This window comes from Zingiber officinale, chromosome 2A (assembly GCF_018446385.1).
Source record: "Zingiber officinale cultivar Zhangliang chromosome 2A, Zo_v1.1, whole genome shotgun sequence".
Lineage (NCBI taxonomy): Eukaryota > Viridiplantae > Streptophyta > Magnoliopsida > Zingiberales > Zingiberaceae > Zingiber > Zingiber officinale.
Window position 1 is genome coordinate 139,137,038 of NC_055988.1, and position 24,614 is coordinate 139,161,651.

Sequence of the window (24,614 nt, forward strand, 5' to 3'; positions counted from 1 at the left end):
AATAGATATTTTCTTGCAACCTCTAATTTTCGAGTTGAATGAATTGTGGAATGTAGACTCGGAGACTTATGTTGTTGCAAGTAAAACTAATTTTATATTGCATGCTGCCTTATTATGGATGATCAGTGATTTTTTATCATACTCAATGTTGTCGGGATGGAACACGACTGATAAATTAGCATGCCTACATTACATGACAGAGCCTAATGTATTTTCATTATCTTGTAGTAGGAAAGTTTTTTTGTTTGATAATCATCGTAAATTTTATCAGTTAAACACCCTTTCAGGTAAAATAAGAAAATTTTTATAAAGAATATTATAGTCAGAAAACTTCCACCAATAATCAAGTTAGGTGAAGAAATCATTAACCAAATAGACAACTATAGATTCCTACCAGTATCTCAGCCTGATTTCAATGAGATAAATAAATACATTGTTAGGTTGTGCAAATGTGGTTGGAATAAAAGAAGCATTTTCTAGGAGCTGCTATCTTGGAAGTATATACTCATTCGACATAATTTAGATGTGATGCATATTAAATTTTTTTCCAATAATATCTTTAATACTGTGATGAATGTTTCTAGAAGAACTAAAGATAACACAAGATCACATAAGGAATTAAAAGAATTAGTTAGCAAACCTGAGTTGTATCAAAATGAAACAACAAATCAATTTCCAAAGGTTTGTTATACATTGGACAAAGAAGGTAAGTAAGTTTTATATAGTTGGTTGAAAGAAATCAAATTCCTTAATAGACATGCCTCAAATATGGCTCAATGCATGTAATGAACAAGTTAAAAATATTTGGAATGAAGAGTATAACTGTCATGTGTTCATGCAAATACTTATTTCAATAGCTTTCTATGACCTACTACCTAATAATATTTGGTAAGTACTTACAGAATTAAGTCTATTTTTTAGAAATTTGACAATGAGGTGTATTATGACAGCCGATATGCTTCGGCTTGAAACAAACATTCCTCTCATACTATGTAAGCTTGAGCGCATATTCCCACCTAGTTTTTTTATTCAATAGAACATCTACCAGTTCACATACCTTACAAGGCACAACTAGCTGGTCTTGTGTAGTATAGATAGATGTATCCATTTGAATGATTTTTTAGAAAATTAAAAAATAATGTTTGACTAATAAAGAAAGAGTTGAGGGGCCAATATGTAATGCTTACTTGGTTGTAGAGCATATATACTCTTGAATTGTAATGAGGTCAAACCTTACATAAGGTGAGTTGATTAATATAATCAAACACTTATCCCCTTATATTTGTTTGGTATCCCAATTATCTTAAAATTACCCTTCATTGATAGCTTTTATGAACAACAACTACAAATATAAAAATCTATCAATCAGTGCAAGTGAGGTAGCAGAAAAGTTATAGATGGAATTTGCATTATGATTTTAAATCTATGTAAGTTAGAGAATAAATTATTTTTCATACATCTATATCAAATTTCTACCTAATTTATACTATAACTACTTTTACAGGTGAACGATTGTAGAATATCAAATATGAAAGATAAAGGATAATCAATCTTGTATCTGGACCCCTCAGTAAATAAGAGTGTACTCTGATTACTATGTTAATGACTTCAAATTCCATGTGACACAATAGGATTCATGCATACTAACCTTTAATTTTGGTATTTTTATAAAATGATCTATCGATAACAATAATTCTGAGTTTGATTATAACAAAAGACTTAAAGAAATCATAAAGATTAAATATCTTGCCTTATCCATAAAAAGGTGTGTTATTCAAATATTCTTATTATGATCCAACTCCAAGAATAGGTAACAAAATACATTCAAACTATAATTTAGTTGAAGTTAATGCAAACAAAAGCTTAAACAAGTATGAACATTTCATTTTTGTGGTACAAGCAGATCAGGTTTTCTATATTGAATATCTGACGAAGAGAAGAAGAGGTAGTGAATGGTTAGCATTTTATCGAATGAAGCCTTGTTTGACCATAGAGATACTGAACTCAATTACGATCCAACATCATGATGCATTTCAAAATGAAGTAGTGGAGATATATTCAGTAAATTCTCATATTCAATCAATATCTCAATTACTTGTAGATGCTAATGTACCTTATGAGGAGATAGATGATAGATGATGGAGAGACATCCAATAGTGAAGAACTTATTAAAATAATAGAGTCTAATAAGGAGGACTAAGAATAATGTTTATATTAATGATTTAGATTGTAATGATGATTAAATATTAGCACTAATGTTCATCAATTCAGTACTTGTAATTATGTGTTTTTTACATGTAGATCTTACTAGTTATACCATATTAAGCATTATTATTCTAATTTAATTATTATTTTGAATGTGTATGTGTTATAATGTTATTGTGCATATCTGGACATGTCAAATCAGGCAGCAACACTCGGTGGCCACACTACGTTGCAGATTATTAGGGTTGATAAGTATTGATGTTATTAGTAATTTTCAATTCAGTTATTTTTTTTATAACATATTTCTAATATTTTTAATTTTTTTGATGCAGTTTTACTCCAGATGATTATCAGGTAGCGACGTACATATTGCCGAAATTTAAAGAATGATTATGTGCTTCCAGTATTACATGGAAGTATGTAGACAAGAGGATGAAAGATTTTTATTATGATGAATTTTTGGTAAGTAATTTTTATTATCAAGATTTTCATTATTTTTTATATTAATTTGTGAAATTATTATTGTAGAAAAAAAATATACCTGGAAGCGGGGGCACGAGATGAAATTTTATGCGACCTGGAACATTGTTTATGCCAAATCCTATAAAGATATGCTATACAAATAAAAGGGTGCCAGGTCATCCTTTGTACCAGATGCCATTTGGGATGCATGGTGAACCATTTAGGCTACAGATAGATGATAAACAAATTCAATGACAGCTCGAGCCAACAAAAATACTTAGCTGGCTGACCCTAATACTTGATCCAGAAAGCATACAGTTACATGTCAACCGATCATAGCACATGACATAGACTTAGTGAGTTTACAATTAATAAATTTATGTAAGAATTTTTTAATTATCAATGAATTTATTTTGATTTAATTCTATTATTTAATATTCAAGAAGGTGAACTATAGTGCCCTCCTACTTGTTGGGAGGTATTTACCAAGATACATAAGATAAAAGATGATACATTTATCGATCGTCAGCATTAGACATAAGAATATAAATTTAAATATCTTTAATTGTTAACAATGATTAGTTGTTCTAATTATTTATTTGATATGAATATTTTTTTTATTTAAATAGAAAGAAATGACTACTAGAGTTGCACAAGTATCTTAGCATGCTAGAAAGAGAGGTGAGGTGCAGACTCTATTTGCCGACTAGTTAAATGAGATTTATTATGATATGGTTGGTGGAAGGAAAAAGACCTCCACCCTCTATGGTCTTGGGTCCTAGACGAGAATTGTATATGATCGTGTGATGGCTCCTCAAACTAAGGGTTATCCCAGTGGATCATCTACTCGAGTAGAAGCCTTAGAGCAAAAAAATCAATATCTGAAGAATCGACTCTCAATATTAGGGCAATAATTTTAAGAGTCTCAGCAAACCTAAATCAAATCTGAGAAAATTGCACAAAAAATGCAAGAATTCATTGCTCAAATGAGTCAAACGCCATATCATTTTGAATATCAAGAGACTCAAGATTCTCACGATACTAATCAATAGCTGATTGAGATGCGTATGGATCTTTAACTTTTCTTTTTTATTAATCACTCATGAAACATGTAAAATAGATTTATTATTTTTATATTACATGTATATCTAATTGTATTAGATCTTTTCAGGAACATTGTAGATCTATTCTATATATAACTATCAGTAGATATCCAAACTAGTATTTAGATGTGTAAAATAATTATAGTGTTCACCTTATTTAATTTAAATTCAATTTGTTAATCATAATTTTAATGATATATGATAACATATCATATTATACCTTCTATAGGATTGGATACTGGCTAGTTTTTGAGTGAGATTGGATGCTAGGAGGTTTTTAATGATGTTATTAGATTCGGATGTTTATTAGTTAAATTGGATATATTCATCTTTGTTTATTAGATTTGGATATGTTGGGATTGAATTTGAAAATTTATTGAACTTGATTTTGATATGTATTGTTTGTATCGTTTGTGAATGTGAATGAGTTGTGGTGTATGTATCATTTGTGTTGTGAACGTTTTGGATTGGATGTTGTGTTGTATATGTCAGTGATGCTGTGAAAATCATTGTATGTGATGGTGTGATGTTGTTTCTATATATGTACAAACAGGGAAAATGTTAAAACAAGGAGGCTCGATTAATCAAAATTTTAATGAATTTAATGATGAAATTTTAAATATTCATCATTAATTAGTGATGAATATTTAATATTCTGTTGTGAATTAACTATGAATATTTAAATTTTCGTCGCTAATTAAAAACAGATATTTAATATTTCGTCTCTAATTAACAACAGAATATTAAATATTCATCGCTAATTAACGATAACATTATAATTTCTACCGTTAATATTAACAATAGAATTAAAATTTTCATCACTAAAGCTATGATGGAATATAAATTTAACGACGGAATTAAATTAGTAATGAAAAATTTAATTCTATCACTATTTTCAACTATTAATTTTATACTAATAGAAATAATTGGTTACTAATCGATTGTTATTTTTTTCAAATAGCGACTGATTATTTCATTGCTAATTAAGCTTTTTCAGTACTATAGTAATCGACGGGAATGGTAAAATAAAAAAATAAACGTGTCATTTGAAAATTTTAAAAAGTTAATTATGTCTTTCAAAAATTTTAAATACGTTTTTTAGTCGACGGAGAAGAAAATATACAGAGATGATAGACCCACACCAAACGTGTGACGGAGGTAATGGAAGCGTGAAGAAATTAAATGGACGAGAAACAGGTTCAGCGTGGAACACATGGACTTGTCGGCAGGCACATAAGCAGTGGGTCCCTGGATGACGTCACCATCCCATTGTCTTGCCTTCTCCCTACAAAGGCAATGCCAACCGCATCCATCGACGTGGACGTCAAGCCGCCCATGCAATAAATTGTCATCCCCATGCACCGGGCCCCACGCTGCGTTGGCGTAAGCAGCGCCCGAAAGGGACGTCCATAAACCTATCGCTTAAATGTCCACATGTCCACCACGCCAATTTAAATTTTCTTTTATATATATATATATATATAATTTTTATAATAATAATAATAATAATAATAATAATAATATAAAAAGAAGAAGAAAATATTAATGAGAATTTGAATTGGTCCTCCACGCCACTGCCTGCTACTGCAGCTTGCAATTGCCTGTTCATATCTGCCATGCTATTCAGATTCAGAGTCGCTCATTATTAATTGTTGCATTTTGTCTGCTGCCTACTTTTCCAGCTCAAACCATTCCATTCTACAACTAATTTTAGGTAATTGATTTTTAAATTTTTTTTTTTTATACAATTCAAAATTAAATCATCAAAGCAAAAAATAAAAATAATAATAAAAAGAATTATATATCCTGATGCAAATGAGAAGCTAGACATGTACATATATGGCTTATTACTCACGGGTAAACAACACAAATCAATATATTTTTCACCATCTTTATTTGTTTAGAGGTATAATATATATCATCACTTTCACCTTAAATAGGAAATACTTTCTTATATTTCAAATCTAGCTAGTTCCAAACTTCCAATCATGTTTCTCCTTTTTTATAAAAAGAAATACAGAAAGGAAAAGCCATATCTGAAAATTGACTTTGAAATCAACCATCAGAGTTCAGAAACAAAAAGAAAATGGAAGCCAAAGAATGGGAGAGAGTACGGATGAGTAGGAAGGGAGACAAGAGAAAGACTAATCGACGCCTTCCTTGGACCCACAAAAGAATGGGAGAGAGTGAGCAAGTCTAAACAAAAAACACAGAAAGTCAAAAAGGACGACTACTACAAAGCTTTTTCTTTTTTGTCCTTAATATTACAGATAGATAGAAAAAAATAGCCGTTTTGACCATTTAGACAAACAAGGCAGGCACAGTTTGCTTGTCATTTGCTGCTGCTGCTGCTTCTTCTTTGGCTTGGACTTTTAAGTTATTCTATACCTGAACAGGTTGCTATTGGCTGTTGAATTCCACCATTTGCATATTAATAGCTTTGCCCACATTGGAGGATTTTTTTACTGGTATCGTAGTAGTCATTATAATGATTCTTTTGTTAACACTTTCAGTTCATGGTAGTCAGATAAGTTCTATATATGGTTTGCCTTCTGGTTTTAATAGTTAGTTTGTGCATGGTTGCCAGTGGAGAGACATACCCTGAGACACACGCATTAGTTTATGATTCTGTAAGCAGCAGAAACACTGGAACTTTCAGCTTTAACCCACCTCCACAGGCAACAATCTGGCTCAGCAGTATTTCTGCAACAGGTTTGGATGACTGAATGCAAGAGTTCCAAGTCTTTGAGTGGAATGCCAGCGGCAAATTGATGTAGCGAAAGCCAATAACAACGAAGATTAACCTATTGATTCACATAACATAGTCAGGAAAATCTCAAGAAAAATAGAATTGACATGTTGATTCAATAGCGCCAAAAAAAATCTTAAATATTCATAATAAGTCTATGACTTCAATCATCCTTAACCAAAAACCATGCCCATATTTATAAAACGAGCGACAATAATTATTTCTGAAAAATATTCCTCAAATAAAAAGTGCATAATTAAGAAAAAATATATAATATCAAGCATAAAGAATAAGAAAATCGTATTGGAATTGAATTTTGATTTCCTAGGTTAATTTATTGCAAAAAATAAATTCTACTAGAAATAGAAAAAACAAACTCATAAATTTAAAAGTATGAACGAAGGAATTTGCTTGAAATCCATCCATTTAGATATATATTTTTTTATCTTATTTGTTCTTCGGGTGATCCTGACCTGTCAAAAAGACATCTTGCGCCACTTGATCCCCACCAAATATCCAACTACATCTAGTGACCGTCTTCCCATGAATACGAGTTTTGTTGGGTAGTGGAACTACATCAATCTGATGTTGAATGTTCTGCAACGGTGGTAACTCCTTCAGCAAGTTGGCAAAAAATCCTCATACAAATGACTCGACAACATCTGGAATAGTTATTTCTGAACTCACCTCTTTACTAAACATAATGAAGGCCATGCCATCTCATCTTCGAACTTTGGTAAAGATAATAAATTAGCCTTTGGTTTACAATTAATAGCTATTTTGTGGATTGATTCTAATTTAATGTAACCTACTAGCATCTCATAATACAAATGAATAGAAACATCACTAACATTTAAACGGAAACTAAACAATATAGGAATCAAACAAACTAAATTGCTTTAACTAAAGCAGCAAAAAATAATGTAAAAGAAATTAAGACAAACACATTGCAAGCACAAGAAACTAAAGGAAGCTAAGTGATGTGTGTGTTTTATATATAGTTTTTGGTATTATTCTGCATGCATTTTATTTCATCACATTAATATATTGTGCATACATTTATCTCTTTTGCATTGTTTTTACTTTTTAAGTTTGGATAGGCATGTTCTTCTAACCAAAGTTAGATGTGAAACAGAGCAACCACGAAGTTTATAGAGTCTAACACGGGTTGGTAATGCCCATCGCTAGGCACTATCATGGCCCTTCCTATCGAAATTCAGTCTTGGTTTGCCTCTAACATGCCTCGATCATGTCCATAGGCACAACCATGTTCATCAACCTAGAGCCGGACACGATCTGGCCATGCTATCCAGCACGGCTGTGTCTGACCCCGCTTTTATGTTGACTTGGAGCAACATTTCTAGGTCATGCATTCTAGCACATTTGTGGCTCATGGCAACGCCCCAGTATCTTTGGAAGAATCTATAGATTTAGTAGTGTTTGCAAGGCTATAAAAGACCCAAAGAGGCTATTGTTTAGGAGAGGAGGTGTTTCATCATGACAATGAATCTCAGAAGAGTCGTTTCGAAGGAGACGTTTGAGTTTCCGTCCACCATTAGGCTCAGAGCCATCAATTTGGGTTAAGCCCGTCGGGTTGGCCCGCCCCGCCAAACCAATTAAGCGGGTTGAGTTGGAATTTTATCAACCCAAGTCCGCCGCGGGCCAACCAGCCTAGGCCTGCGACCCGCGCGGGTCGGCCCGCGATGGGCTTGGGTTGGCCCGCGGGTTGAGAAACACATGTAAGCAGTTTATATCAATAGTCAATGCTGCAACTGCGAGAGTACCAGGGGTTAAATTGTAGCATTTCATTATCTTCTTCGTTGAGAGAAATACTAATTAGGAAAAACCTATACTTGTGAAGTTGAGTGTGATAGACAAAAGTTACAGAAATATATATGCACACAAAGTCGATTAATCTTAAAAGTAGATGACCTTCTTATTTGATTCGTTTATGGGATAAATTTGAAACATACATTATACACAACGAAGAGCTTGGTGTGTGTACCCAAACTAGATGACCTTCTTAAAAGTAGATGACCTTCTTATTTGATTCGTTTATACACGCACAACCAGGGTACCACTGATCTAAATTGCTCGACACACAGCCAGGAGTCCTAATTACTATTCCTCTTCGTTGCACAATTTTATGCCAGTTTATTATCTTTCTTTGTTATAATTTTAAAATAAAAATAGTACTTTTGACCCAACATAAGTACTTGTTTATGAATACATTTGATTGATAAAATATTTCTGAAGTAAAACATTGAAGATATGAACTTTTTTTAAATTTTTTTTTAAAAATTTAATAGGCCCGCGAGTTGACCCGCGAAACCCGCGACCCGCCTTGGATTGGGTTGGGTTGGGTTGGAAATTTTCCAACTCACCAAGTTGACGGCCCGCCGCGCTCCGCCCCGCCAAATGGTTGATCCGCTATGGGTCGACCCGCCCCACCATGGGTTAACCCGTCTGACAGCTTTAAATTTAGGCTCTTGTTATTTTTTTTCTCTTCTTGCATTTTTCTCTCATTTACTACCTTTTCTGACATTTCTTTTTTTCTCAGCTGATCAGGTTCCCTTTTTATGCCGAGATTTGACATATCAGGAAATCTTCTTCTTGTGGATTCTGAAATTGACCATACTTTCCATAAAAGGTAAAACCTACAAAAGCAACTAGAGGCGGAGCAAACACAAGCAACATCAACCATGACTGACAACTAGAACAAGTCATTGAAGGACTACGTTGCCCCTAGCGCTAGTCGACTAAGGTCTAACATCACGAGACTTGTAATCAATGCCAACAACTTTGAGCTAAAGTCCGTATTGATATACATGGTCTAACAAAATCAATTTGGAGCATCCATGGAAGACCCTAATATGCATTGGAGGTAATTTTAGAAATTTATGCAAGTTTAAAATATAATGGTGTTATGTAGAGTCGTTAATTTGGGTTGGGTCCGTCGAGTTGGTCCGCCCCGCCAAACAATTTTAGTGGGTTGGGTTGGAATTTTATTGACCCAAGTCCGCCGTGGGCCAACCCGCCTAGGCCTGCGACCCACGCGGGTCGGCCCGCTCGGGTTTGGGTTGGCCCGTGGGTTGAAAAACATATGTAAGCTAAGTTTTAAGCCAATTTATTATCTTTATTTGTTATAATTTTGAAATAAAAATAGTACTTTTCATTCAACATAAGTACTCGTTTGTGTTCATTTTTATTTAAAATACATGTTTGTGTATACATTTAATTGTAGAAAACTTTTTCGAAGTAAAATGTTGAAGATATGAAATATTTTTTAATTTTTTAAAAATTTTTTTATGGGTCCGCGGGTTGGCTCGCCAAACCCGCAACTCGCCTTAGAATGAGTTGGGTTGGAAATTTTCCAACCCGTAAAGTTGGCGGGTTGGCCCGCCCCGCCCCACCAAATGGTTAGCCCGCCACGGGCCGACCCGCCCCGCCACGAGTTGGCCCGTCTGACAGCTCTAGTGTCATGATGTGCGTAGATTGTATACACTAGTTTAGCATGTTTTGACGCACATTCATATGTTTTACGCATGCTTTATCTACACATTTTCATACACCTTGCTTTACTTTTGGCATATTTACTCTTCTTTGTTCGAAGATCTGCTCGTGTGCATTTTTTGTTTACAGGAGTCAGATTTTGAGAAGAATTGATGTTCGTGGCCAACTCTATAAGCAAGTGAAGGAAGACAACATTAGTCATGTAAGCCACACGACCATGCCAAGGGAAAATGACCTTGACCGTGTGGAGCAGACAACCCGTGTAGCATCAGTAGAGGAGAAGCATGACATGCCGTGTGGATTCACACAACCGTGTCATCCCTGAAGCAACTCCAGAACACGGTCATGTAGATCTACACGGTTGTGCAACCTTTCCAGAGCCAAAGCACTGCCAGGCCGTGTGTGCCACACGACCGTGTGACACTTCCAGAAACAAGGATTGGTTAAGCCGTGTGAATCTGCATGGCTATGCAAGCTAGCTAGAGACAAAGCATGGCACGACGGTGTGAGAGTTGTTGGGGCAATTTCCCTAGGTCAAGCTTGACCCGTTTGACTAAGCTTGAGTTGAGTCAAGCTTGAGTCAGGATTTGAGTTTTGATGTTTGACAATATAAGGAGATTGTTGGAGCAATCGTCCGATTGTGGAGATGGTCAAAGGATTGACCAGGTTGATGAGAATACAAGTCAAGTAGGTCAAGGTTGACAGAAAACTTGACTGGGAAAGTCCTAATTGGAGGTTAGGCATTTGGAAAGTCCTGGTGAGGAGCCAGGCAACGGGAAAGTCCTAGTGAGGAGATAGGCAAGAGAAAGTCCTGGTGAGGAGCCAGGCAACAGGAAAGTCCTAGTGTGGAGCTAGGCAGGAGAAAGTCCAAGTGTGATCTTGGCAAAGGAAAAGTTCTGGTGAGGAGCCAGGCAATTGGAAAGTCCAAGTGTGATCTTGGCAAAGGAGAAAGTCCTGGTGAGGAGCCAGGCAATTGGAAAGTCCAAGTGTGATCTTGACAAAGGGTGTAAGTCCAAGTATGTAGTCTTGGTAAGGTAAGTCCTGGTATGACTTGGCAAGGAAGACCCGACAACTAGAATGAGGCCGAAGGAAGCTCCTGAAGGCAAGATGTGAAGGATGAGGAGATATCCGAGGGGCGCGAGGCTGATGGGGGAGGCTAGAAGGCTAGTTCGAGGTTGGTCGAGTGTGGCCAAATACTAGGCATGGAGACCCAACAGGTCACGGTTGACCAAGAGTTGGGTTGGAGACTTTGGACTTGAGATTGAGTCAAGTCCAGGATGGTCAATCGATTGGGAAATCGATTGAACTAGGGTCCAATCGATTAGCAGATTGATTGGAGTGTGCTGTGAAGGAAGAAATGACCCAATCGATTAGTCGATCGATTGGGAGCATGAATTGCGAGCACAGAGGCCTTCCCAATCGATCGAGTAATCAATTGGGAATCTCCAATCGATCAGTCATCGATTGGACCTGGGAGTTCTTGTGTGATCGCGAGAACACAGAAAGCATCTGAATCGATCAGTGGATCGATTCAGAGTGTCCCAATCGATTGGCCGATCGATTAGGATTCGACCGTTACACAGGATGCAGGTGATGGACGGCTGCGATGGAGCGGTGCTGACGTGGCAATCGATTGGGGTTGATTGCAATCGATTGGAGGCACTGTATATAGCCTGGACGGAGCATTTTCTTCGCTAGAACTTTACGTTCTTCTCCTGCGATCTTCAACGATTTTCACGCGAGCTTCTTCCGATCTTCACTGCCAGTTCTTGAAGGCGCTTGGGTGCATTCCCAAGGTTCAAGATGCAATAACAAGCAAAAAGTAAGCAAGAAGAAGGGTGCATTTCATTTATATCTTGTATTTTCTTCTTGTGTGAGTTGTGTTGTTGTGTGTGAGTTTGTACGAGGTTTCTCCGCCTCCGACTGCGACCGAGAAGGAGGTTTTCATAGTGGAGGAGCGTGTCGTGTGTAGATCCTTGGATTAGTCACCTCTTCTTGAGGTGGATACCAAGTAAATCTACTTGTTAGCTTTGTGTGAGTCTTATATTTTATTTCCACTGCATATCATCATTAAGACGCAACCGACAAGCGCGCGACGAGACGCTATTCACCCCCTCTAGCGAGCACATCGGTCCCAACAAGAGTCACACGACCATGTGACTCTGGCCGATAGGGAGTAGGCAAGGCCGTGTGAGATTCACACGAGCGTGCCACGGGTCGTGTGACGCCCAAAACCCCCTGCTCTATATAAGGGTTTCTCCTCTTTTGAAAGGGGGAGGCTCTCCCTTTGGGGAGATGGAATCTTGAGGCTTTCCTTCACCTTTTGATCCGGTGATTTGAAGGAGTTTTCCATCCAAGATTTGACTCTGGTAGCACGGATTAGTTTCGAAGATCACTCGTCGTCTTTAGATAAGAATTTCTTCTTTATCTTCTTGATTGAGATCGAAATGTTTATGATCATCTTGTCTTCGGTTCTTTTCTCTTGTTTCATGGAGTAGATCTCCTTGTTCTAGGATGGAGGGCGTATTTGTGATGTGAGTTGATGTATAAATTAATGGATTTGCCAACTTCTTATTTCAATGATGTTGTTATATTTTGTATCAATTCAATTTTGTCTGGATTGTTGTGTTTGTATCTAATTACCATTCTTGATTGGATGTTTGTAATTCTTGTGGATCTTATAGAGGAATTCTCTAGATTGTATGACCGAGGGGCATCGTGACAGGGGTACCCCGTTAACGGACATTTAGGGGATCACCTTGAAGGGTGATGCAAGAATCTATAAAGAAGAGGGATAGATGAATGCACTGTACCCTATATCTTGATGTGAATTGATTAGTGATGAGTTTCTATATTGTATGACCGAGGGGCGTCGTGACAGGGCTGCCCCGTTAATGGACTTTATATGGATCATTTCTATTTAATTTCTTGAGGTGTAGATGAATGTCCCTAGCCGGTGTTTTCTGCAGAAGATAACCGACAACTTCTTGCAAACGCATGATAATTGAGGATAGGATTGGTAAACCATATTACATTGATAAGTATCACAAAGAAACCAAATCTCTTAGAACTTCCATAAGACCTAGTTTCCTGCATTACCTTTCTATTTCTATTTTATAGTTTCCTTTTAGTTCATGTAATTCTTGTTTGGTTGTTTAGCTAATTCATTTTGATACATCTTTAGTGATTATAACCAGTCCCTGTGGATACAATATCTTTTTATATTACTGACGATGTATCTGTATACTTGCGGAGACGTAACAAGTTTTTGGCGCCGTTGCCGGGGACTGCGTCTATAACATTAGAGATTATCATTTGAGTTAGACTAAACTTTTCTTTATTTTTCTTACATCTAACTTGTAACTAGTTTTCTAATTCTATTCTTTAATTTCTCTTTGCATTCTTTTATTCTTTTTTTTTTATGAATCATATTTTTTTTGTTCTTTATTCTTTTCTTTGTAAATCAAATTTTGCAATCTTGTTCTTGTGTATGTGAAGATCTAACTTTGCAGGAGATTTTTTTCCTCTTGATCCTGAAATTGATAGAACCTTTCATAGAAGGAAAACCTTGCAAAGACAATAAGAAGAACAACTTAAACATGGCGAACAAACCACTTAAAGACTATGCAGCACCATATGCTAGAGGGCTTCGTTCAAGTATTATTTGACCATCTATTGAAGCCAATAATTTTGAGATAAAGCCTACAATAATCACTATGGTGTAACAAAATCAATTTGATGGAGGACCGCATGAAGATCCAAATCAACACTTGGAAGTTTTCTATGAAATTTGCGGTACCATGAAAATGAATAGTGTACCTTCAGAAGCAGTGAGACTATTATTATTTGGGGTTTCTTTACGAGATAGAGCTAAACAATGGTTGAATTCTTTAGCTCCAAATAGCATTACCACTTGGGAGCAATGTGAGCAGCAATTTTTAGACAAGTTCTATCCTCCAAGAAAGACAGCTCGTATGAGAAATCTTATTGCAAGCTTCAGATAGTCAGACTCAGAATCCTTATTTGAAGCATGGGATAAATACAATAATATGCTCAGACAATGCCCACATCACGGATTAGAGAAGTGATTAGTGTTACACACATTTTAAAACGACATCAACTATCATACTAAGGTGTCCCTAGATTCAGCTACTGGAGGGGCACTTATGAATAAGAGTTAAGACGAACACATTGCAAGCACAAGAAACTAAAGGAAGCTAAGTGATGTGTGTGTTTTATATATAGTTTTTGGTATTATTCTGCATGCATTTTATTTCATTACATTAGTATATTGTGCATACATTCATCTCTTTTTCATTGTTTTTACTTTTATAGTTTGGATAGGCATGTTCTTCTAACCGAAGTTAGACGCGAAACGGAGCAACCATGAAGTTTATAGAGTCTAACACGGGTTGGTCATGCCCATAGCTAGGCACTACCGTGGCCCTTCCTAGCGAAATTTAGTTTTGGTTTGCCTCTAACACGCCTCCATCATGCCCACAGGCACAACCATGTTCATCAACCTAGAGCTGGACACGGTTTGGCCATGCTATCCAGCACGGTCGTGTCTGACCCCGCTTTTTTGTCAACTTGGAGCAACATTGCTAGGTCATGCCTTCTAACACATCTGTGGCTCATGGCGACGCCCTGGTATCTTTGGAAGAATCTATAGATTTAGTCGTGTTTGCAAGGCTATAAAAGACCCAAAGAGGCTATTGTTTAAGAGAGGAGGTGTTTCATCATGACAACGAATCTTAGAAGAGTTGTTTCGAAGGAGACGTTTGAGTTTACATCCACCATTAGGCTCTTGTTATTTTTTTTCTCTTCTTGCATTTTTCTCTCCTTTACTGCCTTTTCTGACATTTTGTTTTTTCTTAGCTGATCAGGTTCCCTTTTTATGCCGAGGTTTGACATATCAGGAAATCTTCTTCTTGTGGATTCTGAAATTGACTAGACTTTCCATAAAAGGTAAAACATACAAAAGCAACTAGAGGTGGAGCAAACACAAGCAACATCAACCATGGCTGACAACTAGAACAAGTCATTGAAGGACTATGTTTCCCCTAGAGCTAGTCGACTGAGGTCTAACATCACGAGACTTGTAATCAATGCCAACAACTTTGAGATAAAGCTCGTGTTGATACACATGGTCTAACAAAATCAATTTGGAGCATCCATTGAAGATCCTAATATGCATTGGAGGTATTTTTAGAAATATATGCAAGTTTAAAATATAATGGCGTCACTGCCAATGCAATTAGGTTACTCTTAGCACCAATAATCTTTTCTTTTTTAATAGTATAAAAACTGAGTTTAAATTAATAAACAATAATCAAAAGAATAAGATTTATATTCAATGCATGTATGATAAAAATATAAATAGTACAGTGCATGAATATATTAATATATGACATAACTCCCCCTAAATATTTACTCTCCCTTAATCATATAAGGTTTGTTATTGGAAAGTTTTAAAAATTACAATTAAATTTTCTTGAATTTTCCATACATCAAAATTGGTTAATTTGCAAAGAGGAGATAATAAAAACCTAAATCAAGGCACATAGTCAACAAAAGGTTAAGTGAAAGTGAATCAAGCACATAATTTATAACAAGAAATTATCTCTAAAGAGAAGTCAAGTCCATACTAATAATAGAAGTCATACTCCAAGTCAAGAAAAGTCAAAATGAAAATGAGTCAACCATAAGTAAAAAAGAAGTAAAGTCAACTATAGACAAGTGCAATCATAATCAAGTACAAGCCCAAATAAAGTTAACTAAAATCCAAAATAAGTCTAATGCTCATCCAGAGACCTAGGATCAATTTCATCAGAGGGAGGAGATTACTCGCTTGTGAAGTGGACACACATCATTGTTGAGATGTATACTATAAGCCTAATTTTTGTATGAACATCTATTTTGAAATATTTGAAATATTTTAAAATGAGAATCACTTTGGTCAAATATCTGCATTTTATATTTCTATATATGTCCATGCAGTTGTCCATTTAATTTATATTGTAGATAACATGGTGTATGATGTCACACAGAAGATCATGTTATCAGTTCCTTATAAATTATAAATAGTAGCTCACAACCAAGATGGATTGGGACAAACCATTGGAATTGTTGTAATGTAATTTGGTATTAGTCTGTCTTGACTATAAAATTATACTAGTACACTAAGTGTGTATTGAGCATGACCATTTGCGGTTGTTCGATTTATACTGACTATATAAAAGAACAGAACCTCTGTTATTACAGATTGCATCCTCTTAATCCCTATATAATAACAAGCACGTATATTTAGTATTTATTTCTTTGACTTATCAATGGGTGAGATTTATCCGTTAAATCAATAGGCCCGTTGAGTTGGGAGATAGTATTATTTATATGATGTGTTGTTGATTATAGAAGAAATCCGTGTCCTAATTATTTAGGCTAATGATGCCCCCTTGAGGAGCTCATAAAGATTATCATGTAAACCCTGCAGATGGATTTAGTCCGACATGATAATAAAGTTGAGTGATACTACTCTTGGAATCAGATGTTAATTAACTGAGTTGTCAGCAACTCATTTAATTAACGAGCATACAATATCTTAAACATGGGGAGATTAACGCACTCATAATAAGAAGGAGCCCATATTGTAATATGGGATTGGTGCGGTGGTTTAATAATAACCCTTTAGTGGTATGGGTTATTATTGATGGACTTGAGTTGGGTGTTCGGGACGAACATGGGAAACCCAAGCCCATCAGGAGGCCTAAACCAATTCCTTCTCTAGGTCCCTGTTGTAGCCTCTATATATATAAAGCCTCACATCCACCCATCCATAAGTGGGTTTGGTTTAACTTAACTTGTTTTGATTTAACTTAACTTGGTTTGCTTTAACTTAACTTAGTTTGGTTTAACTTAACTTGGTTTGGTCTAACTTAACTTGGTTTGGTTTAACTTAACTTGATTTAGTTTAACTTAACTTGGTTTGATTTAACATAGTTTGTTTAGATTTTTTTCTAAACAAAATTTTGTTAATTTTTCTTTCCTTGTAACCGACGGCAAGTCTATAAAAAGGAATAGGATGTGACCCCTAAAACCTAACTTTCTAATTCTCCACAACTCCCTTCTCTCCTTGTGGTTGCCACCCCCTCTTCCCTTGCTAGGGTCGGCGGCACAACCAATTCTCTTCTCCCCTTGTGGACAGCGCCACCTTCTTCCCCACCTAGGGCCGGCGCCAACCTCTCCCTTGCAAAGGCGGTTTCCTCCTCCACCTTGGCTAGGGTCGACGGTTCCCCTTCTCCCTTGGTGACCGGCGCCTCTTCCCATCCATTGGTGGGCGACGGCTTGAAAAAGAGGAGGAAGAGAAGAAGAAGAGGAAGAAGAAGAAGAGGAAGAGAAGGAAGCTAAGACGATTAGAAGATGCCTCATCCCACAACCTCCTTTTATAGCCGGTGGTTTGGAAACTGAGAAGAGAAGGGGGGTGGTGTTGTCTTGGTAGATTATTTCCCACACGACGTCCAATAAAAGGAGAGGAATACGGCAGAAGATTAAGATGTCTTTAGCTACAAAGAAAAGATACAACTAGTTCTTTAATTTTGTTACATATCTAGTTTTGTTTTCTTTGTATAGTTTTTGGAATACCAACACAAGAGGCTAGCGATCTTGTACTTCAATCAAGGTGTGCTTTGATCATTCAAGAACTTGCTTGATTGATCAAACATATGTTTGATCGAACATGCAAGTTGCTAGGAAAAGTTCTGTTCTTGTACAATTTTTTTATACAGGAAAATTGAAACATAATGAAATTCCAGCGCCTTCAAGTGGTATCAAAGCAGGTTTCTGGTTCTGTGTGATTGGTTTTCGATTAAATTATGCACTGCTCGTACATAAGTTTAGGTTGGATAATAGTAGGATGTGCAAGATAGATTAACTCTGTGGTTACAGGCATCCTAGATCTAACTATTATGGCTCTTTGTGTGTTTGTGTATGATTTGAACCCCCGGGCATGTCGAGGTTGTTGTGTGTGCATGATTGTAATAATTAAATACGACCGGTTGTCGGATTATTATTATTTTTTATATTCTGTTCGATCTAGATTACATGTAAATTCCTTTGTGGAATATAAGATCGATAAATGTACATTTTATTTCTTTATATTACGGCTTGTATCCTTGCTATGCATGGTGCTATTTTGAGAACTGGAGGTGCAGCAGAGAAGGAAGCGAGATAGACTCGGCGGCTTGATCCATTGGTGGCATATTGGAGGACAGCGATCCATTGGCGGCATATTGGAGGACAGCGTTGGATGAGACCATAATAGTTGGAAATTTTATTTTCATATTTATTGCCTTCATATACTGTGATGTGTGCTATGATGTGTGCTGTGATGTGTGTGCATATTAAAATTCCTCAATTTAAATAATTAAGTAGGAGAGGGATTATTTAAATAAATTCCATGGTCTCCATTACTGGTTTGTAAGTGATACATTCAAACTTGCGTGTTGGCTTTAAGTGCCTTCCTCTATATTGGATGAGTTTCTTTGTGGATCACTAGATCAAACTTCCTCTATGGATGATTATAGAAAATTATTTAGGTTTGTGTGATCTTCTCCATATGAAGTGGCACAATCCTAATTAATGGACTAAATATCAAGTAATGATGTATACTTAGGTATATTTAATAGTATCTTCCCCATCGGAGTCACTGCTATTATTTGTGTGACCGAAGATGAACCAACTATTAATTTTAATTGTCATAAAGTTAGGTTAACAAGATAATAAAATTAATGGGTAAAACTCCTCATATAAATGTTTGAATTAGTATACGTCCACACTATCATGACATACAAAATTTACGGTGTTTTGAGGTGTTGGTGAATTTAAATTATATTGTTTGAGGAATCAATATTATTTTAAATTCTAAAGTTTTGACCAAATATTTTATTTTGTGATTCTCAAGATTTCAAAATGGCTTTCAATCCTCTTGTTGTTATTTTAAAAGAAAATAAATTTACTTGTCCAAATTATATTCATTGGAAATGAAACTTGGACATTGTCTTAACTGTTGAAGAATACAAGTTCGTACTTCTTGAGGTCTGTCCTAGCATGCCTGAAAAGGATTCTAGTGAAGAGGAGATAGAGAGACATAGGAAATGGGTCAAGGCAGATGAGATGGCGCGGTGTTATATTTTGGCTTCTATGTCAAATGTGCTACAACATCAGCATCAGACCCTACCCACTGCCTATGACATGATGCTCAATCTCAAGGAACTCTTCGGACACCAGAATTGGGTTACCAGTTAGGAGAACAATAAAGGTGTATCTTATTCATTAGTTGTTGAAACATGTTTAATGGTGTTATCTACCGGTACCTGGTGTGTAGATGCAGGAGCCACTAATCATGTCTGCAATTCATTGCAGTGGTTCCAGGAAACCCGACGACTACATAAAGGGGAAATCACCGTCTACATGGGCAATGCTATGAGAGTGGCGGCTATTGCAGTGGGAGATGTTTATTTATCTTTTGATAGGAATAAAACTTTGATTTTGAGAAATTATCTTTACATACCATGTTTTAGAAATAACTTGATTTCAGTTTCTAAATTATTTATGGATGGATATTCTATTTCTTTTGATGACAAAGTGGTTGTCAAGAAAAATAGGGTGGTTATCTGTTCTGGTGTGTTGGTTGGCAATTTATATACTCTTAATCTAATAACTTCCACGATTCAACAAATGGAAATTAATAACGCATCTTCTGATTCTAATAAGAGAAAACAACCTTTAAAAATGAACCAAACATATCTTTGACATCTAAGGTTGGGTCATATTAACTTGAGTAGGATTCAAAGGTTAATAGCCGATTGACCTTTGGGTTCATTGGTAGTGGAAAACTTTCCGACCTATGAGTCTTGCTTGGAAGGAAAAATGACCAAGATACCTTTTAAGGCAAAGGGGTATAGAGCCAAAGAAGTATTGGAATTGGTTCATTATGATTTGTGTGGGCCTATGATTATCCTGGAAAGAGGTGGTTTCAAATATTTTATCTCTTTTATAGATGACTATTCGAGATATGGGTACATTTACTTGATGCGCCATAAGTTTGAGTACTTTGATAAGTTCAAAGAATACAAGGCTGATGTGGAGAAATGTCATGGTAAAAGTATCAAGACACTTGTAACGACCACTCTTCTTACTACTACTACTCTCTAAGAGTGACCGTTACTTAACTACTAACTCTACTTAATCGGTATGATTAAAACTACGAGGAATCCCTACCGAAAAATTTCGGCAGAGTCTCCCCTATACCGGTGACCATAATCATTAATACATAACATAATATACACAGCCACAGGCGGTTGGAACATTTTTCAAACAACCACGCAGTTTATAAGACACAACAACTTAAAAAAAAAAACTATTCTAGCAATAACAAATGAATAAAACTCCAACAGTGGAAAACAACCAAACTAACAATGTGGAATGAAAATACAATCTCAAAAGACATAAACCATAAGATACAACTCAACTATTTCTATCCACTAAACATGAAAACTCAAAAAAAACTTCCCAGGTCTCTCCATAGTCCTGGCATCACACACCATCCGCACCTCCTCATCGTCTTCCTTTATCTGCAGTAAGAGGAAATGCAATCTATAAGCAAAATGCTTAGTAAGCGCTATCTAACTCACAAATCTCGATATGCATGTGAATACACTGAAAACTAAAACTGAATGCTCAAAAGAAAAACTACTCATGCTCATCTACTAGTAAAAGAAACATACTGAAGGGCTAAACATGTAAAGCAAATCTATACAATCATGCTAGCATAGAGAACCAAACTTACTGAATTTTAAACACTTTCTGAATCCTATTTCACTTGCTTAAAAACTTATTCTTTAATGCTTTTATACTTATGTGAAACTTATTTTACATGTTCAAAAACTTTTACTTATAATATTTCAAAATAGTAATCAACTTCTCTTGGGCCCGGCAACTGTACTTGCTTTTACTATCGTAACGACCCAACCCATTTGGCGACCCATTTGGCAGCCCATTTGGCGACCCTCGGGTCGTCGACCGTCGGTCGTGCCGTTACTACTAGGTTATCTAAACCTAGGGACGACTATGGGAGCCCAGCCCAAGGACGACTGAGAGTCCAGTACAGTGCCACTGATAAAAGTAAAATACTTGTTATCTTTTAATACTTCTAATATATAATGCTTCGGCATTTTAATAAGCACCTTGTGTGCCAAAAATCCCTAAAGTCTTAGCTCTGGTATCTACTTAAGGCCTTCGCCTTTTTCTTGCTTTTCTTTATCTTTCTTATACTTGTTAATACTTTTAAAAGAATGCTTCTTTAAAAAGAAATTGAAATGTTTAAGCAAATTCTAACTTTAAAATGCTTAAACCAAAAATCTGCCTACTATGCTAATAAAATTCTGCATATTATACTTATGAAAATTTGCATACTATACTTATAAAATCTGCATATAAAATGCTTAATAAAATCTGCTCTAAGATTGGAGTTCTGCATATTGAGGTAACAAGGAAACTCAAATCTGTATACTTAAATGGATGGTAGCAAAGAAGCATATCTAAACCACATGCTAGAGTAAAGAACTCACATTTGCATCCTAGAATGAGTATATCTAGAAAACATATCTAAACCTCAAATCTGTATACTTGAATGAAAGTAGCATATCGAAATCTCAAATCTGTATACTTGAATGAAAGTAGCATATCGAAACCTCAAATCTGTATACTTGAATGAAAGTAGCATATCTAAACCTCAATTCTGTATACTTAAAATAAGGACTACAGCTTTAGTTGTTCCATAATTCCAAACCTCCTAAGCAGATAGGTGAAGCAACTACATTAAACCTCAATAGTGCAGTAACATTCAAATATCGTAAAATCGATGGATCACGACTACACAAATTCAGCTAACATGAGTTAAACTTCAACTCTACTCATTCTACAATCTTGCTCATTTAGTCATGATAGAGAGTTATCTGAACTAACCATTACCCTATCTAGAAGAAAGGTTTTGTCATTAAACAAGTGTTGTACCAACATTTAGGGTCATCTAGAAAGAGTAGAAATCATGCTCAGAATTGATCTAACATTTACCAAAATCTGTCCATAACAAAAGAATTCGATGCCAATACAAGGAGAAACAATCCCCTTACTTTTACATCATGGAGTACTAGATCTATCCACAATTCTAGAAACATTGAACTACAAACCCATATCAACTTTGGAAATTCACTAGATCTTTCCATTATACCCTTTCTGTCTCCACACCAAAATCTACAATGCTACAATAGGCAAAAATCTGCACTGCTCCTAAATGCAAAGCTTAACTAAAAATCTACATAACATGCTTCTCGAAATTCTGCATTCTTAGCTGATAAATTTCTGCACATAAACTCTAGCAAAAATCTGCACACAAGCTAAGTACAAATCCACATACAACTTAACTAATCAAACACCTCGAGGAAAGGGATTCTATTCATCATCTAGAAAAAGGATTCTAATTGAAATACTTATGGGAAGGAAAAATGTTCTGTTCGTGTACATCAAAATCTGTAGGGCAGATAGGCCAGCTAATCGTGGTCATTTCATGGAACAAAATCAATTAAAACTTCTCTGGAATTTACATTCCTCTAATTCTCACTTTATGTTCCTAACACGTATAATCAACTTCATAGGGAAATCCACTAGAATATTTTCCATAGTTCTCGAAAACCTTACGAAGAAACAGAATAGCGATCATCCAACTCCAACCATTAAATTGCTACACACTAATTTGGTACATAACCCAAATTAAACAAAACTTAAGTAAATCTACCTATTTCTGGTTAAGGATACAAACGGATCCGTGCATAACATATTTATTACACCATCACAAAACTGCAGAATTCCAATACATAAACTATTCTCAATTATTCTCTAACCTCCTTATTCTATGCTTCAAAAGAGAACTGTTTACTTAAACACTCCCTAAATTGAATGCTCATGATGTTAATACAAGCAAAACCATATAGCACAGCAACAAAACTTGCTGCTCATGATACTTATAGGCTGTTCAAAACTGAATGGCACACAAGAACTAGATCCAAAATCCAGAAATAAGGTTGTTCATAATCAATGAGGTGGCAAAGAACTAAAATCTGCAGTGCTAAATACAAGGCTGCTCAAGCTTACCGAATCATTAACAAAAGAAATCTAAATAGCAAGCATCTAAAGCTAACACTGCATGCTTTAAACTAGAATAGATCTAAAACCATTCATAATCCTTCTTTGAAACCCACGGCAGTAAAGAATGTACAGATTAATCCGAATCAAAGGAGGAAACTAAAACCTAAATCAAATATGTCCTTCATGCCTAAACTGTACTAACTCTTCCCTTCTTTCTTTAGGGTTCACGGCAGCAAACAAAAACCAAGATTTCTCAACGGTAAAACTCAAGAAAACAAGGAAACACCAAAGCAAAAATCGGAGCTACTCCTTCTGCAGGTGAGAAGCGACTTACTTTGGGTTTTCTTGGACTTACGACCGAGAAGGAGACTTCTAGGGTTTTGGATGAGTGAAGATCTCGGCTCCTCTTCGTGTCCACGCCCCTTCTTGACGAGAGGAACTCGATGGTATGAAGACCTCATGGAGAAGACACCTTCGCCGGCGCCGGAAGTGGTGCCCTAACCCTGTTGTGTGTTCGCCCGAGACGAGAACGCCGACGCATGAGAGGAAGGAGGAATTGGGTTAATTCCCGAAAATCCCTTAAGTCTTCTCTTTATAACCTAGGGTTTTCATTCCATTATCAACTTTTACTTAAAATAATTTTCCGCTCCTTCCTAAATTAGCAAAGCCCGCTGGCACACTTGGTTGGCTGCATTCTGCTTAAGGCGCGGCTCGCGGGTTCGAATCTCGGCTGCAACCATTTTTCCGCAACCCTTTTATCTTGAATATTTCTGTTCCTAAAAACTACTTAATACTAATTTGGTTCGTATATGATCACAAAATATCCGCAGCACACTTGGTTAACCCAGTTTACTTAAGGTTTGACTTAACCGAGGTCCACGGTTCGAATCTCGACTTGGACATTTTTTGTCGAAACTTCCTTCGTTTAGTAAAAATACCAAACGACCTCCAAAAATTACATAAAAATACTCTAAAAATTTCTAAAAATCTCTAGAATATTTCTATAGCATTTTTAAACATTTTTAAATTACTTTTAGGACTCTAATTGAGGAAATTTGGGTTGTTACAACACTACCGTTTGATCGTGGTCGATAGTACCTCTTAGGAGAGTTTAGGAGTTACTTATCAGGGGTCAGGATTCAATCCCAATTATCTACACCTGGTACACCCCAACAGAATGGTGTGGTGGAACGAAGAAATAAGACTCTTATGAAAATGGTTAGATCAATGATGAGTTATTCAGAATTACCAAATTCATTTTGGGGATATGCTCTGGAAACGACAGCGTACATTCTGAACTTGGTACCTTCTAAGTCAGTACCCTTTACTCCCACAGAATTGTGGAACGGGTGTAAGCCTAGTTTGAAACACATTCAGAT

The 24,614-nt window shown here is 36.1% G+C and overlaps 1 non-coding gene across 1 annotated transcript; it reads right to left on the minus strand.

Moving 5' to 3' along the window:
* Positions 1-14,003: 14,003 nt before the first annotated feature.
* Positions 14,004-14,110, minus strand: LOC122044690. The gene has a single exon (XR_006129711.1). It is a non-coding gene; the product is annotated as a small nucleolar RNA R71 (small nucleolar RNA).
* Between the last annotated feature and the right edge of the window lie 10,504 nt (positions 14,111-24,614).